Below are 18,827 nucleotides of genomic sequence, written 5' to 3' on the forward strand. Positions count from 1 at the left end.
TTTCAGTCATTTTAGTTCATACGTGATGCTGGAAATGATGAATACTCTCCATAATAATACCCACCCACTTCGTGCTTCATTGTGTCTCCGTCCTCTCTCTCTGTGCCTTATCAGCTCTCCACCAGGTTATTAGTTCCCTTGCCATTGCCATGGCAACAAAGCGCTGCGCCTGCCTCACCACTATCCATTATGTTTGAGAAGTGAGAGAGGGTGAGCGAGGGCGAGACACATAGAGACGCAGAGAGAGAGAGAGAGTGGTGTAGTGGAGAGAGGATCAAAGCTGCTCGGTCACTGCAGTGACGGACGCGGATGAAACCAGCAGTGTCTTTCTACTCCAAACCATAGTGCACCCCCTCTGTGTGTGTACCTCTGAGAAAAAAAATGTGGCTGATTGTGACTCATTAAGGCCTAAATTTACACATCAGCTGAATCACACACAGACACGCTCTACTTACAGAGGTATTCGGACACCACTGTCAGCGCTACAGCAGCAGTTTTGTTTGAGCTGTAAACTTCTCTGTCTCCATGTTACAGTGCCTTCATACACAAAGCCAGCCCGTTCTTATTCCCACAGTGCCAAATACTGCAAAGTTTTTCCAAATTACACACGAGGCTGAGGCAACAGCAAAATCCTTTTGGAAGAATCACCCATAGACTATACAAATGATGTAGTCACTTCAATGTTCCCATTGGTGGGATTAAGGACACGTCAGTGAACATGCAGTGGATAAAATCCTCCTTTCTGACTCTGAAAATGACCAGAATTTACAATTAGCTTCACATTTTAATCAGTATGACCTGAAACTTGTGAATGAGTCGATGAAGTCTTCAGGAAACCATTTACTGAGGTCACAATGGAAGGAAGGTGCAGGTCATCCACCCATCCATCCATCCATCCATCCATCCATCCAGTTTCTTCCACTTATCCAGTTCATGGTTGTTTGGGGCCAATCCCAGGTGTCACAGGATGAGAGGTGGGGTACACCTGGACAGGTTGCTGGTCTGTCACAGGACTAACACAGAGAGACAAACAACTGTTCAGGCTCACATTCACACCTATGGGCAGCTTATATGGATAACCAATTAACCTAACTCCATCATCCCCTGCTGGCAAAGACCGAAGAGTTTCCCCAGCTTAAATACCAGCCAGGGGAGAGCTCATGAAGAAGAGGAGAGTGATTAGTAATTTCTGACAGGTGTAAGAGTCACTGCCAGAAGTGGCCGATCTGTGGGCAGAATAACCAGAGGACCTGGGCTGGAGAATGAGTCACCCACAACAACAGGACACAGGGAAAAACAAACAGCCCAGAGAGAGTGGAGACCATGACAGTAGCCATCTTGAAAAGCCCACAGTTAGTTATTTGAGCACTTATTTTGAAGCTTTGAGAAACACTGCTTTACAAGCATCTGCATGAGGCCATTTGGGAATGAAGGATTCATCTTACTCTGGCCTACACGTGTGTAAGACACAGATCTAAAAAGACACCTGAAGATAAAACAGCAGTTTTTCAGGACTGAGAGCAAACTCATAATATAATAACTACTATAATAATAACTCAAATTATAAGCGCTTTGAGTGCTCATACTGAGTAGAAAAGCGCTATATAAGAACTAGTCCATATATAAGAACTAGTCCATTTCCTCATTTGCTTTCTTCAGCTGCTAAGGTCGTTTGTCATGTTCTGCCTGTGTCACGGTGGATTTTTCATTTCAAACATAAAAAATAAGGAAAATAAAACACATAAGTACATTTTTAGAAAGCACTTTAATTAAGAGACTAAAGGGAGTATAAAACTATTATGTTTCCACATTTTTTGCTGCCCCATCATATGAACCAGTTTTAATGGAAGACTTTATTCATTTCAATTAAATTAAGGACATGTGATTTAAGTCAGAACTCTAGATTGCCCATTTCAGACTGGTTATGTGTCTTCACTGCACATTCACTTCATGTGTGCCATTAAAATGCTCAATAATCTACTTTTGTCCAAGTAAAAGTACAAAGAGTGAAGCTACAAATCCAATTCACCCTCTCTTTGATACAGATGATGCTGCTGATGGTCTTGGCCTGTATGTGCATGGCCTTTCCTATTATTTGCTCTTACTGCATATAGATTTTATGATGATGTGTGTGGGCTACTCACATCCTGTGAACTGCAGGATATATTTTAATGCATCAGCCAAAAGCTGCCTCCTCCTCACCAGGCTGTGTAACATCCTGTGGAGCTCTGTGACACTTCATTTTCTGGACTACAATTTCCACAAAGTTATTATTTGAAAAGGATAAAATCAAGTTCCCATAGACAGAAACGATTCGCAGAGCCAGGAAATAAAGCACTGTTGTAGAAATCCACTCATGGTCATCAGCTTTGACCCGGGTGATTGTCCAGTCCATGAATTCAGCTTGTTGTCAAAATGCTGTTACTCAGCTGAGTGTTCAAAGAGGGTTTCCAGGGCTGTGGTGGAGAGCTGCGCCTGCTAATGTGCCAGAACTGGATTCCTGCATTCAGTTTCTTTTGCAGGTGATAGAATCGCTCATTTTCTGCTCATGTAAAAACACTGCTGGAGCCCATTTCAGAGGAGGGAATCAGATATTATATGAAACTGCATGCAGTGTGTCAAATAAAAGAGTTGCTATCACCACAAAACAAAAACACAGCGCTACAGGAAGAGTGATAAAAAGGGATTTCTGGTCTGAACTGATATACAGTTATAATCATGATAAAATCTTTCTTGTGTCCAATTTCAGGTATTTTAGTCACACGTGTCAGAAATTGAGAAAATTAAAACGAACAAACAAACAAAAGTTAAATAGGTTTAAATAGGAATGTTAAAGGCTGGAGGGAAAATTACATATCTGCAAATAAACTGTGTCTGTGGATATATGTCTGTTTCAGGGTTAAAGGCCTTTATTTCCACCATGAGGAAAACACTGCAGAGAGACGTTTACTGCTAAGCTTAGCTAGCTAACGTTTATCTAGGTTATGTTATCTTGTGTTATTGTTTCTTTTTTCATTGTGATTTCAACTTCAGAGATTATCTTAGTCTTATAGTAAATTTAAACTTAATTCTTAGCTGTTAACTGAAACTTCAAAGTTGAAGTTTTTAAAGTTTAGTAAACAGCTATAGGTTAGTCGCTTAGCACTCGCAATTGCTAAGAGCCAGCTTAAGAACAATAACTCAATAACTGCAGTTTTAATTTTATCACTGCTTTCTGGTTTTTGCAAAATTTTTATGAAAAACAAATATTATTTTGTTCAGTTGGTTCTGGTCAATTCAGCTTTTTTAAATAGCTACCGATATCACACTAATGCTTTGAATGGATCTAGCTGTTTTATTTATTTATTTTTTTAGTAATGGCTGATGTACTTGCTTGCCTGAAGGCTAGACTTCTTAATTGACATCACCGATATATATTTTTTTTTCTTCCACACAGTTAGGTTAGTTGTCATGGTTCTGGGCCGTATGCTCAGCATTTTGTGTTTAGTTCTGTTTTCATTGGATTTTCTTATTTTCTAGTTTTGTTTTGGTCTTCCTTATTCATCTTAGTTCTGGCTTTATGAGTTGTGGTTTTCTAGTTCCCTTTGTTCCTGTCTCCCCTGTGTCTGTGTTTCTGTCTTTTTCCCTGTGCCTTGGTCCATGTTTAGTTTTCCTCTGTGCCAGCCCCCTGTGTTAAGTCTGCGTGTACCTTGCTAGGTGTTTCCTGTTTTATTTTGACAGTCGTGTGTTCCTTGCATGTTGTGTGGTGTTTTGCTTCCTGTGTTTCATTAGTATGATTTTGTCGACCTGTCCTCCCCAGCTGCTTCCTGTTTTCCCTCGTCATTCCCGGTTTATTTATTGTCTGCATTTCCCTCTGTTCCTTGTCACGTCCTCCCTCATGAAGGTGTGGTTCTGTTGCTGTTTTGCTGCCTCTTCATCAACCTCAGTTTTGTATATTTTGGCTTATTCTCTGTAAATAAAGTCATCACTTTCATTCCGTCCTGCCTTCGGAGTTCTGCCTTCGGGTCCATCCTGCACGCCACACCGCTCACATGACATGACATTAGTAGGAAGAGACTTGTAAATTAGATAAAGTAGGCCTACATTAGTTAGTATAATGTTAGTTTATAGTAAATGCTTAGTTAAACTTTAGAGTCACTGATGTGTTTTTTCATTATTTAATCACGGTAACATGAGCTTTGCCCTTAATTTCTGGTGTTTATGCTAAAGTAGGCTAATTATCTCTTGCTCCTAATGACAAGAGTCAGTCTTTCTATCAAAGTCTAAGCATTGCATTAAAGTTGAAATAATAGGCCTGAACGTACTTTAAACTGCACTTTATAAACACAAACAGAACATATTATAGTTAATCTGTGACTGCCATAACTGGACATGACTTAGTGCTGCAAATTGTGTAAGTTTTCCTCCACTCGAAGATGTTTTTTTTTAATTTGTCCTAAAGTTGAATTTAGGTTTCACTGTTCAGAGTTCTAATAGGAGCCTGTTTTTGCATTTACTGATTAAAGTGTGAAATTTCTTTGAACTTTAGCAGGTTTAGTGACTTCAACACTGAGCATGGACTCAGTGAAAACATTTTGTATATCTGTATATTTTTCACTTTTTCTGTTGTAAAATTGCAGTTTTATTTGCATGATTTTTATATGGAAAGTGGTGGAGATCAGACCCAAAATTCAACCTAACTTCAAAAAATTGGCTTTATTGAAAACAAGACTAAAACTGTCAAACAGGTAGCGAGGAAGGCCAGACGAACATGAGGAAAACAAACCAGACACGGGTGGCAACAAGGAAGAGTACTGACAATCACTGACAGCTGAAAACGACTAAGTAAAAACAGTCAAACAAAATAAAAGTATAACAAAAATAAGACATGAGGTAAAGTATAGTAAAAGTAGGAAATGACCAAAACACAATAACTAACATGGAGACATGAAGACAAATATTATGAAAAATCAGTGAGTGTCTCCCACCTGACCACCTCAGCTGATGTGACTCTTCAAAATGAATGATACTGCTGCTTAAAGCTGATCATAAGTTGAGCAGTATTATCTCTGTCTTCAGATTGTGACACTTGGAATGGGTGTAAAATTAATTTGGTTCCAGTTTTTACAGAAGTTAAATTACATTTGTAAACACTGAAAATTTCACATTGTCAGTGTATGAAGGTAAAATATTGCATGGCTTCATTGGATATACTGAAGTTAATGTACAAAAAAAAGGTCAACTGATTCTGTGGGGGTCAGGCAGGAACTTTTTCCAGATTTGGTTGATTTCATATGGATTAACCCACTAAACATGATTACAGAGGCAGGGGAACAGAGACGGCATGGGGAGAAAATAACACTGGAAGCAGCTAAAAACCATGGCGACCGTTTTACTGTTATGGTTGAAGCTTTGCAAAGCACAACCTTTAATCCAGTTGTTCACCGAAAAGAAAACTGCAGCTACAAAAAAAAAAAAAAAAAGAGATTGCTTTAAAGGGGCACTAAAACTAGGTTTGCTTTTGCTAACTGTGCCCATTTAAAGGTGAACCAGCATACTTTTAAAACTCAATGAATGAAGAAAGGCAATGCATTTCCAATCTCTTATGCATATAATGCAGCGTTATCCATCTGAGTGTCTACCACTAAAGTATGTCACTGTTGTGAGCGAGGTGGGTCCCCCGCCTCACTGTGCCTCGGTGTGGCACGAGATGATGCCACTGTGAATCAGTGAGCTCTCTGAAGAATTTTTAGCAAATTTCAGTGAGAGGAAGAAACAAATCAGTAAGCAACATTAACAAAAATATATCAAGCATATGAAACGTGCCAGTTAGGGAGTGAAAGTGGAGGGAGAAACCTGGAAAGCTACTCAGAGTGGAGCTGTGGCACTTAGGCCCAATTAGAATGCATATTTTAAGTGGAGTTAAACCCGCTGAAATATTCATGATGTGCCCCTCTGCTGCTGCAAGAGGAGAAGAAAAAGGAGGAAGAGGAGGAGGTGGTGGTGGTGATGAGGTGGCAGGACTGGCCTCTTGGGGGCGCCATGCTCACATGGAGTGGCTTGAAAATGACACCATGGCTGTCCATGCAGGAGCAGAGGGGATGAATTGATGGAGAGAAGAGACAGCAGGTATGATGGACAGACAGACAGACAGAGAGGGAGAGACAGGACAGGGAGCTGATGCTCTGATCCTCACTGATTTATTGTATAGAGCAACAAAAGCAGCTTTAGCTCCTCCATCAACACAGGCTGTGTTCAGTGTCACAGCAGCACACACACACACAGTCATCATGTATGAAGCAGGTTTTGTTTAGGGGGACACAGGAGAACTGCTTCGGTGTCAGCTCCCATCCACGACCTGAGCTGAGTGACTACAATGAGCCACAGAGATGTGAAATATCATGCTCAAGTAGAAATCTGATTTTTTTTTTCCACAAGCAGAAGTTATTTTAAACCAGTGAAAATAATTTCAGCCCAAACACATGTCCAGGCCTTAATTATAACACAGCATATAGTAATTTTGGCTTTAAAACAAATGTAGCCTGTGGTGAATGCTTGTAAATATCCATGGAGTTATATTTAGTTTCTGTATGCTAAAGACAAATACTTTAGAATAGAGTGTAGTTCGAACCAATGTCACCAATTCTGTTCATAATTCTTATGGACAGAATTTCTAGGTGCAGCTAAGTGGCGGAAGGCTTCTGCCCTGGTGGCCTCAGATTTTCATCTCTGCATTTTGCAAATGATGCGGTCCTGTTGGCTTCATCAGGTGGTGGCCTCCAGCTCGCAGTGGAATGTTCACAGCTGAGTGTGAAGCAGCTTGTATGAGAATCAGCACCTCTAAGTCTGAGACCATGGTCCTCTGCCAGAAAAAGGGTGGAGTGCCCTCTCCGGCTCAGGGACAAGTTGCTGCCCCAGGTGGAGGAGGTCAAGTATCTCAGGGTCTTGTTCAAGAATGATGGGAGAGGGGAGCGGGAGATTGACAGACGGATTGGGGCTGTGTCTGCAGTGATGCAGACGCTGCACCAATCTGTCGTGGTAAAGAGGGAGTCAATCTATGCCCTTACCCTCACCTATGGTCATGAGCTTTGGGTAGTGACCAAAAGAATGAGATCACAAATAGGGTGGCTGGCCTCTCACTTGGAGATAGGCTGAGGAGTGCAGCCATTTAGGAGGGGCTCCAAGTAGAGCCGCTGCCCCTCCACATCGAAAGGGGCCAGTTTAGGTGACTCAGGTATCTGACTAGGATGCCTCCTGGGCGCCTCTTGGGTGAGGTGTTCCGGGCATGTCCTACTGGGAGGAGTCCCTGGGGCAGACCAAGGACATGCTGGAGAGATTATATCTCTTGGCTGGCCTGCGAATGCCTTGGGGTCCCCCCGGATGAACTGGAGGAGGTGGCTGGGGAGAGGGAAGTCTGGGCTTCTGTGCTTAGGCTGCTGTCCCCGCAACGTGGCCCCGGATAAGTGGAAGAAAATGAATGGATGGATGGATGGAGGTTGCAGACCACAAGTAACTACCTTGAGAACAAAACAGAGGTCATTTGCACTAAAAGAAGACATTAGACTAACTTTAAAGTAGACCTGTTGTTTTTTCTTCTCATTTTCTGTTCTTACATTCATTTAAAGGAGCCACCATGAATGCGATAAATGTTAATCACAGATTCAGCATATTTACTTTCTTAAATAAGTCTTTTTCTAGCTCTTCTCCTGCTCTGCTCTAACTTTTTTCTGCGTGGAAGCTGACATAGACTGAATGAGTCCTGTTCTGTGGGAAAGTAAACCTATTCTGCTTTATATCTCCTGTTCCAGTGACAAAATTATTAAACATGGCAGACATTTCAAACAATGAGGTCATCAGCAAACCCATAGGAATCTGAGCTACAGTTTGGGCACCTGCATATCTACAGCTAAAAACTATAGAATCCAATTTAATAAATTAGAATAAAGTCTAATTGAACTTTATTCTATTTTACAGCTATTTTACTGTAGATTAAAAAAAAAATCTTGCAAACCATCAACAACCTTTGGAGTGTCAGGATTAGGTAAGACCAGCTCTGTTCACGGTCTGCCAACGTACAGTTGGCCTAAATGCACATTAGCCTGTGTTTAACTGTTAGCCTTGCTTTGGCTGTAAAAATAACTGCTGATGCTCTTATTAAGATATCTTATAAATCTGACTTTTCTTAAAGGGGAACACAGAGCTGTGTTGGGCTAGTGTACACATGCTTGCCATCACCGGCTTTAATGTGTTAATAAAATGTGGCGCAGTGAGATTTTAAGGTGCTGTTTTGTTTTTGTTTTGATAATAAAGTACAGTATTGATGGCTGCTGTTGATGGCTGCATCACCTGAAATGACAATGACCAGGCCTACAGAGATGGGGATTGGTGCACCAGTTGATCCAGAAGCTCATTCTGGACCTCATTGTAAACCTCACTCCTCAGCCACTCAGCAAGGAGCAACCAATCAAAGGAAGGTTAGTATAAAGGAAGGACGGCCTTAAAGGGGAGGAGCTAAAACAGTTTGCTTCAGACAGAGGGTGAACAGAGGGGGTGCACCAAGGTCCATAATAAGATAAATAAACCGTGAATCATGTGAAGCTGCTCTATTAGAGCTGGAAATCAGCATGACAGTATTATGTTTAAACTGAAATATATGAACTGAAACTTCTCTCTTGTGTATTTATCACTTAAGTGTAGAATGTGTATTTCTTATGTGATGCTGTGGAAGATGCTTCTTTTTGGTAAGTACAGGGTTTTACATTTAACAAAACCTGCACCACTACAATAATACAGCTGAGCTAGATAGGAAATGATGAATGCTGGAAGATGCAGTTTAACAGATTCATGCTAACATGCTTTCTGTTCAAGGACACCATCCCTTTAGCTGTATATATTAAGCATTGTGCTCATGTATGCCCACTGAACATATGAACCAATCCAAAGATTTGAAGAAGACCATGGTCCTTCATTATAGTATCATTATCTATTATAGTCTTCCTGGCCACTCTCATCAGTAAAGCAAATCGTACGGATACAGTGGGTTTGGTGTTGAGGAATTTCTCTGTTTTTAAATTACACCAGCAGCACATTTTCAACTTATTACCATATTTTCCCAAATATCAGATGCAAATTATGCAGCGCATAGAGCTGCCTTCAGCCCAAGCAAAAAAACCTCTGGGACTGTAAAAATGAAGCCAAACTGCAGTTCCTTTAATGTCCAGGAGAGGCTCAGCAGTGAGTCAGTCCCCATATTAAAATGCCCAACTTTACAGTAGAAATAAACATGTTTACATACAAAAACTGTTTTGGTCTCTATAGCTAATTTCCTCCTTCATTAACAGCTGTACAGGGGAGAATTTTGGATGGTGACACAGGTGGCTGTAGCTGCTAGCTGTCTGCTAGGCTTCACCTGAGCTAACTGTGTGCCTGAACTGGACCTCTGGAGCGTGTTTGTGCTGTTGGAGCCTTTTGGAACATTTTTAATGCAATTATCTGACCAATAATATGGCTGTTGTGCGGTTAATTGTACTAACAGACAATCCAAGAAGGCTGAGTTCCAGTTTGTGTGAAATTCTTGGATTTTATTTTGATGTTACTGAGCTTAACAAGTAACAACCAAATAGCAATTAACTAACTAACCAAATAGCAAACTAACACAAATAACAACCAAATTATTTGTGGAGTTAAGAAACCAGTCTCTTTTTTTTTTGTTAATACAATCTGTGCTTCAGTTAGAAAGTAAGAGGGTCCCTTATGACTAATCTACATCATGATATTTAGCTATGAATAAGGTTGTGGATGATTTAATTTGACTCACTCGATTTCTAATCATGGCTTGTGATCATTTGCGTTTTGCTGGACATTTTCCTTTAACCTGAGCTGAGTGTACTCTCTGACCATTGGACGCTATCTGCTCTTAAAGGCTGCACCGAACACGCTCTCTGAAGCCTCTTTGTGTTTCTGCTTGAGGGTTTTGATGGCGTGGAGGCTGCTGGGGGTGTTGACCTCGCGGTGGCAGGTGTCTTCTCTGGTCTGAGCACTCAGCTCAGACAAGGGCAAACTCATGAAAAAAAAGTCCAAAAAAAAAAAAAAACTTCATGTGTTCTGAGAACTTTTCAAGGTTCCCTGTTAAGTGTTTATTTCACTCTCATATTAAGCCTTCTAACCAGCACGTCCTTGGCCACCTTCTGTGCAGGAAGCGGCAAAAGAAAGATAACGCTCTGAACTGTCAGAGCAGTTAGACATGACTTTGGTCTGATCCCTCTTAAGGCAAAAAAGGATTTTTTTTTTTTTTTTACTGGTTTCACACCATTTAGGGTTTTATTAAAACATTTCTCTTCAGCACAATTTAACAGGAGAAATCCAAATTTAAGAGTCAAGTCCAGCAGTTGAGTTTTTTTATTTTTTTACCTGAAGATTGACATCAGAGAGTCTGACATTACCACCTTTTTTTTTCTCTGTTTCCAAATTAATGATTTCAGTTAAATTCATACAGCAGCTTATATAAATAACATGTGATTGCTCATGTTTCTTACAAATGCAGCATATCCTAATTCTGAGGTTTTAGTCACAGACTAAAGGACTGAAAGGGCCACCGACTTTGACAGTGGGACATTTGGCTGACCTCACTATGCTGTTTCATTAAAAATAATCAAAAAGTGACCTACAAGAGAGAGGCACACATCCATACTGTTCAACTCATGTTGAAGTCATAACTAAGATTTACAATAGGAAAGACACTGACTTCTCTCTTCAGTCACGCAGTTACCTCTAGCAGTGCAAATTCAGTGTTAGTCACAGTCACACAGGTCTAGACCTCCTGGCAACCTCCAGTCACTAGGGAAAAATGCATATTACCTGACTGGTTGGTGAGTGGCTGCTGGAGGTCGCTATTTGAAATCGGTCACAAAGATGAGTGCTCCACCAAAAAGCTCCTTGTGATTGCTTTGGTTGGTAGCAGATTGCTGTGGTCAAATTGTATAGAAGATGCCAACTTGTTACTCACAAAATTGAATCACACTCAACTAAATTTAGGAATGCCGACATGGGTAGCAGAATTTCTAAATCTCTGTACTCCGAAATTGTTATCCAAACTGTATAAGTTACTGTTAAATATTGATGTTTCAGTTTCACTTCCAATTGCAAAATGGGAACGTGATCTCTCTATCAATCCAGATCAAAACTTCTGGAAACAAATTTGTTTAAACACTTTGCACTTTTTGTCGTTTTAAAATTTGTTTAAACACTTTTAAAATGACACAAACTGCAAATTTACAACTTACACAATATAAAACTATTCGTAGAACACAGTATACAGGACAAAGGATGTTCCAAATGGGTCTTACACACACAAACACATGTACCTACTGTGCAGGCAATACTGCCGAGAACTCCATGCATGCTATATGGTCTTTTACGCCTGTTCAGAGGTTTTGGCAGAAGATCTGTGAAGACTTATCCACATGGTTTAGTTGCAATATCCCAACCTCACCCACACTGTGCATTTTAGGTGATGTAAGTGAATTAGATAGAGAGCCAAACATATCACACATTATTCTTATTGCATTATCCATCGCTAAGAAAACTATCCTCATGAATTGGAAATCAAAAAATAATTTATGTGTTACACAATATAGAAATTTAATTTTAGACCATATTAGTTTGGAAAGAATGTCTGCCATCTCAAAAAACCAATTAAACAAATTCAATTCTCTCTGGTTCCCACTGATCAATTCCATTATGTAATGGGGGGTGGTCGGCCATGGTCTCACCTCTCTGTGAGCCGTATAGGAGGCTGGGGGTAGACTTTGGCTGTGGGTGCCTGCACTGTTAGCCCGGACTTTGTATCTACTTAAATAATTTGATTACAATTCACAATACACCTGTAATCCCATTCACTCCTACACCAAGGTAAGAGGCTGCAGGCCAGCTGTTTTTATCACTGTAATAATGGGTGGTGTTGGGAGGGTGCCTGGAGTAGGAGAAGTTCAAATTGTGCGACGTTAGCTTTTTGCGTTTTTGTTTTTTTTTACTTCTTAGCTAATGGTGTGTAGCATCAATACTTGTGTCACGCAGCTCGCTCTTTGTTAGCTACGGTGGCCCAGAGGTGTCAGGTCAAATACAAAAGCCGCAACACAAATACAAAAGCCGCAACACAAATACAAAACCCACAACACAAATACAAAAGCCACAATGGAAATAGAAAACCACAACGGAAGTGACGCAACCTGCAACATAAGTAACAGTGCCTGTTGAATGAAACAACACAAAGAGAAGCTTTGCTTGCTGACAGAGACGATAGTCGAGAGCAGCTAGAGCACATGTGTCAGGCTCAGTGTCCGCGGGCCACATCTGGGACGCGATATAATTTTATACGTCTGTAAGATGATTTCATATCGCTATTATTAATGGCTAGCGGGTAACTTGCACTCCCACTGTATACTACAAATCCCACAATGCAGTGAACAGCTGCCGCGCTGCCCCCCCCGCAAAGGAAATCTGTCAAGTTCATGAAAAGTACAGGTTGAAGTCCCAGCAGGGCTTCGGGATGAAAGATGGCTGTGGGAGTCGGCTTCTCTCTGCGACACAATGAAGCAAACTTGCGTTGCTTAGCGACAGAGATTTAATCGCTCAGAAACTCCCGAATTGGAAGCTATAACTTCAACTATATTCTATTAAATCGTCTCCACAGACTCATTACAATTACCGTCTTTATTGAAAGTTCTGAAAAAAAACAAAAAAGAACTTATGTTGCGTCACTTCCATTGTGGTTTTCTATATCCGTTGCAGCATTTGTAATTGTGTTGTGGCTTTTGTATTTGTGTTGCGGGTTTTTGTATTTGTGTTATGGCTTTTGTATTTGTGTTGTGGCTTTTGTATTTGTGTTGTGGCTTTTGTATTTGTGCTGCGGCTTTTGTATTTGTGTTGCGGGTTTTTGTATTTGTGTTGCGGGTTTTTGTATTTGTGTTATGGCTTTTGTATTTGTGTTGTGGCTTTTGTATTTGTGTTGTGGCTTTTGTATTTGTGTTGTGGCTTTTGTATTTGACCTGACACCTCTGGGCCACCGTAGTTAGCGGTAAAAATGTAATTTTTAAAGCTGGTCTAGACAGAACGTAGTCCCGTTAGCCACCTATTAAGCTGTTTTTACTTGTGTGTGGTGGACAGTGCCTCACGGTGAACACCGGACTTGTGGGGGTCCACAAGGGGGGCTGCGTGCTGCTTTCAGTGGAGGACAGAGAAAGGCTGTGGTTTGGGGCTTTACAGCAGCAGGTGAGTATTCAGCAGGCCTTTTACCATTTTATTAACATAGGTTCCAGAAGGTGAGTGTAATAAACTAAAAATCTAGCCAAAAATATGTACAAAAAGTCATGACATTGTAACCTCATGTAATATGGGTTACCATTTTGGCTTTTTATTGTGCTAATTGGTAAAGAAACTGTATCCCCAGTCATTTATTTACACTTTTAAGTTAATCGGTCTCAAATATATGGTTAATACAATGCCCGACTATCCTGAGGGGATGGATGATCACAGCCTTGAAGGAGCTCATCAGGTTTTGGTCAATGAAATCTTTTCACAGAAATTCAGGTTTGTATGAGTATTGTTTAGAATATTAACTGCTACAGATTTCATGACTTTGTGTGTTGTAAATGAATAAGGAAATTAATTCTGTGGACAGCTGCTGCTTTACTCCCATTTTAAATTTGCTGTTTTTAATGTTTCAGGTGTATCATGAGTTCAGCAGAGTGGTTGGAAAAAATCTTAAAGAAGACTTATTTGATGCATTTGACCAGATTTCTCCAAGTCTGATGGACCTGTGCAGGAACAAAGGTCTTACTGGGCAGCTGTTGGCTGAGCTTTTACATCAGACAAAGGTGAGTTGATTTGTCCACATCAGTCTCCTCCCTTTCTTCCATGATATATTTCTGTGTTTCTCATTTCTATTCCACTTATCTCCAGTTTTATTTGCTCATCCTGTTTTTTGTCTTCTCTCCTTTTTGGATGTAAAGTTTTTGTTCTCTTTTTCAGTTTGGGAAACCTACAGTTTGTGACACATTAAACTGTGGAGGAATTTGAGAGAATGTCTGATAGCTGCTTGTGAATAGCTTTGCTAATTGTGTCATATTCTATGTCTGATTTCAGCCAGACCACTGAGCCAGACAGACATAAGATCCCTTTGTCTTTGTTATACTGCCAGTCATCTTGGGTGATGATCCTTCTGCCTTCTTCTAAACTGACACTGTAAGTAAATGAATTTGTATCATACATAGCAGATGCATGGTTCTGAGGATTTGCACTGTATCTGACTGCACTGAGACAAAGCATGTATTCTCTGGTGGTGTCTTTGGTTTATTTTTATTTATTTATTTTTTTGGTTGGTTTTGTATTACAGCTTTTGATGGTGGTGGCAATATACTGCCTGGTATACTGTAGAGTTTAGTTTATAACACTGCATGAAAAGTGGGGTTTTCAACAGTTTCTGGCATGTAATATTGCCGCGCACCTTGAGCTTTAGGGCTCTCAGCAGGAGGCTTTGGCCAGAACAATAAACTGTAGGGAAACTGCCGTGGACTCTGTGTCAGTGCTCCCTCAGCTCCCCCCCTCTCCTCAGGTCTAGGACAGGCTCTCATATGTAATGGAGGTTTCTGTGAGTCAAACAAATGCAGATCAAGTACTCACCAGTGGTCACCAGTACTCACCAGTGGTCTACCCCTCCCAACAGTTGGACATCTTGGTGTTGGCTCTCACTGCGGTATTGTATCACTTCCTGTTCCTGTTTCGGAGCACAGTGTTTTGCTGTCTGTTAGCTGTTATATCTGTATAACTCGATTTATCTGGATAATAACATATTTTAGTGTAATCTTCACCTACTTTAAATAGCATACTCTTTGCTGAATCACCTGTATTCACATTACTCACTTTATTTGTTTTTAGAAATTCGCTAGCTTAGCTCAGCTAGTAGCTTAGCCCTTAGCCGACTCACTACCAGCATGGCTTCTTCTCCTGTCTCTCCTGCACTTTCCTGCTCTGGGTGTCACATGTTTAGTTACTCCTCGGCCTCCTTTAGCAGTAACGGTACTTGTAATAAATGTAGTCTGTTTGTAGCTCTGGAGGCCAGGCTTTTTGAAGTGGAGACTCGGCTCCGCACCCTGGAAAATCCTACATCTAGCCAGGCCCCTGTAGCGGGTGCGGACCATGGTAGCTTAGCCGCCGTTAGCTCCCCCCCAGCAGATCCCGAGCAGCAGGGAAAACAGGCCAGCTGGGTGACGGTGAGGAGGAAGCGTAGTCCTAAGCAGAAGCCCCGGGTACACCACCAACCTGTTCACGTCTCTAACCGTTTTTCTCCACTCGGCAACACACCCGCCGAGGAACAAACTCTGGTTATTGGTGACTCTGTTTTGAGAAATGTGAAGCTAGAGACACCGGCGACCATAGTCAAATGTCTTCCAGGGGCCAGAGCAGGCGACATTCATGGAAATTTGAAACTGCTGGCTAAGGCTAATCGTAGATTTGGTAAGATCATTATTCACGTCGGCAGTAATGACACCCGGTTACGCCAATCGGAGGTCACTAAAATTAATATTGACTCGGTGTGTAACTTTGCAAAAACGATGTCGGACTCTGTAGTTTTCTCTGGGCCCCTCCCCAATCAGACCAGGAGCGACATGTTTAGCCGCATGTTCTCCTTGAATCGCTGGCTGTCTGAGTGGTGTCCAAAAAATGACTTGGGCTTCATAGATAATTGGCAAAGTTTCTGGGGAAAACCTGGTCTTGTTAGGAGAGACGGCATCCATCCCACTTTGGATGGAGCAGCTCTCATTTCTAGAAATCTGGCCAAATTTATTAACCCTCCTAAAAACTGACTACCCAGGGTTGAGACCAGGAAGCAGAGTTGCAGTCTTACACGCCTCTCTGCAGCTTCTCTCCTCCTGCCATCCCCCCAAAACCCCATCCCCATAGAGTCGGTGCCTGCTCCCAGACCAGCAAAAACCAAAGCTAAAATCAGCAAAAAGCTATTTAAGCATAAAAATTCAAAAACAATAAATAATATAGCTTCATCAACTGCACCAAAGAATAAAACAATTAAATGTGGATTATTAAACATTAGGTCTCTCTCTTCCAAGTCCCTATTAGTAAATGATTTAATAATTGATCAAGGTATTGATTTATTCTGCCTTACAGAAACCTGGTTACAGCAGGATGAATATGTTAGTTTAAATGAATCAACACCCCCGAGTCACAGTAACTGTCAGAATGCTCGAAGCACAGGTCGAAGAGGAGGATTAGCTGCAATCTTCAATTCCAGCTTATTAATTAATCAAAGACCCAGACAAAGTTTTCATTCTTTTGAAAGCCTGACTCTTAGTCTTGTCCATCCTAATTGGGAAAATCAAAAACCTGTTTTATTTGTTATTATCTATCGTCCACCTGGTCCTTACTCAGAGTTTCTGTCTGATTTCTCAGACTTTTTATCTGATTTAGTGCTCAGTTCAGATAAAATAATTATAGTGGGTGATTTTAACATCCATGTAGATGCTGAGAATGACAGCCTCAACACTGCATTTAATCTATTGTTAGATTCAATTGGCTTCTCTCAAAATGTGAAGGAGCCCACCCACCACTTTAATCATACTCTGGATCTTGTCCTGACATATGGCATAGAAACTGAAGACTTAACAGTATTCCCTGAAAGCCCCCTCCTGTCTGATCATTTCTTAGTAACATTTACATTTACTTTAATGGATTACACAGCAGTACGGAATAAGTTTTATTACAGTAGAAGTCTTTCTGAAAGTGCTGTAACTAAGTTTAAGGATCTAATTCCTTCATTGTTATGCTCTTCAGTGCCATGTGCCAACACAGTGCAGAGCAGCTACCTAAACTCTGCTCCCAGTGAGGTTGATTATCTCGTCAATAGTTTTACATCCTCACTGCGTATAACTTTGGATACTGTGGCTCCTCTGAAAAGGAAAGCTTCAAATCAGAAGTGCCTGACTCTGTGGTATAATTCACAAACGCACAGCTTAAAGCAGATAACCCGAAAGCTGGAGAGGGAATGGCGTCTCACTAAATTAGAAGATGCTCATTTAGCCTGGAAAAAGAGTTTGTTGTTCTATAAAAAAGCCCTCCGTAAAGCTAGGACATCTTACTATTCATCATTAATTGAAGAAAATAAGAACAACCCCAGGTTTCTTTTCAGCACTGTAGCCAGGCTGACAAAGAGTCAGAGCTCTGTAGAGCCGAGTATTCCTTTCACGTTAACTAGTAGTGACTTCATGGATTTCTTTACAAATAAAATTTTAGACATTCGAGAAAAAATTATTCATAACCATCTCAAAGATTATTCTTCATGTTCGGCTGCTTTCAGCACTGCTGGTATTTGTTTTGACTCTTTTGCTCCAGTTGATCTTTCAGAGTTAACTTCAATAGTTACTTCCTCCAAACCAGCAACATGTTTGTTAGATCCCATTCCTACTAGACTGTTCAAAGAAGTCTTTCCAATTATTGATGCTTCAATCTTAAAAATGATCAATCTGTCTTTATTAGTTGGCTATGTACCACAGACCTTCAAGGTGGCTGTAATTAAACCTCTGCTTAAAAAGCCATCACTTGACCCAGCTGTCTTAGCTAATTATAGGCCAATCTCCAACCTTCCTTTTCTCTCAAAGATTCTTGAAAGAGTAGTTGTAAAACAGCTAACTGATCATCTGCAGAGGAACGGTTTATTTGAAGAGTTTCAGTCAGGTTTCAGAATTCATCACAGTACAGAAACAGCATTAGTGAAGGTTACAAATGATCTTCTTAGAGCCTCTGACAGTGGACTCATCTCTGTTCTTGTCCTGTTGGACCTCAGTGCAGCTTTTGATACTGTTGACCATAACATTTTATTACAGAGATTAGAGCTTGCTATAGGTATTAAAGGTACTGCACTGCAGTGGTTTGAATCATATTTATCTCATAGACTCCAGTTTGTTCATGTAAATGGGGAGTCTTCTTCACACACTAAGGTTAATTATGGAGTTCCACAGGGTTCTGTGCTAGGACCAATTTTATTTACATTATACATGCTTCCCTTAGGCAGTATTATTAGAAAGCACTGCATCAATTTTCATTGTTATGCAGATGATACTCAGCTTTACCTATCAATGAAGCCAGATGACACACATCAATTAATTAAACTGCAGGAATGTCTTAAAGACATTAAGGCCTGGATGACCTCTAATTTCCTGCTTCTAAATTCAGATAAAACTGAAATTCTTGTTCTCGGCCCCACAAATCTTAGAAACATGGTGTCTAACCAGATACTTACTCTGGATGGCATTACTTTGGCCTCCAGTAACACTGTGAGAAATCTTGGAGTCATTTTTGACCAGGATATGTCCTTCAATGCACATATTAAACAAATATGTAGGACCGCTTTTTTGCATTTGCGCAATATTTCTAAAATTAGAAACATCCTTTCTCAGAGTGATGCTGAAAAGCTCATTCATGCATTTATTACTTCTAGGCTGGATTATTGTAATTCATTATTATCAGGCTGTCCTAAAAGCTCCCTGAAAAGCCTTCAGCTGATCCAAAATGCTGCAGCTAGAGTACTGACAGGGACTAGAAAGAGAGAGCATATTTCTCCAATATTGGCTTCTCTTCATTGGCTCCCTGTTAAATCTAGAATAGAATTTAAAATTCTTCTCCTCACATACAAGGTCTTGAATAATCAGGCACCATCTTATCTCAAAGACCTCATAGTACCATATCACCCCAATAGAGCACTTCGCTCTCAGACTGCTGGCTTACTTGTGGTTCCTAGGATACTTAAGAGTAGAATGGGAGGCAGAGCCTTCAGCTTT

The sequence above is a fragment of the Archocentrus centrarchus genome, chromosome 10, assembly GCF_007364275.1.
Source record: "Archocentrus centrarchus isolate MPI-CPG fArcCen1 chromosome 10, fArcCen1, whole genome shotgun sequence".
Lineage (NCBI taxonomy): Eukaryota > Metazoa > Chordata > Actinopteri > Cichliformes > Cichlidae > Archocentrus > Archocentrus centrarchus.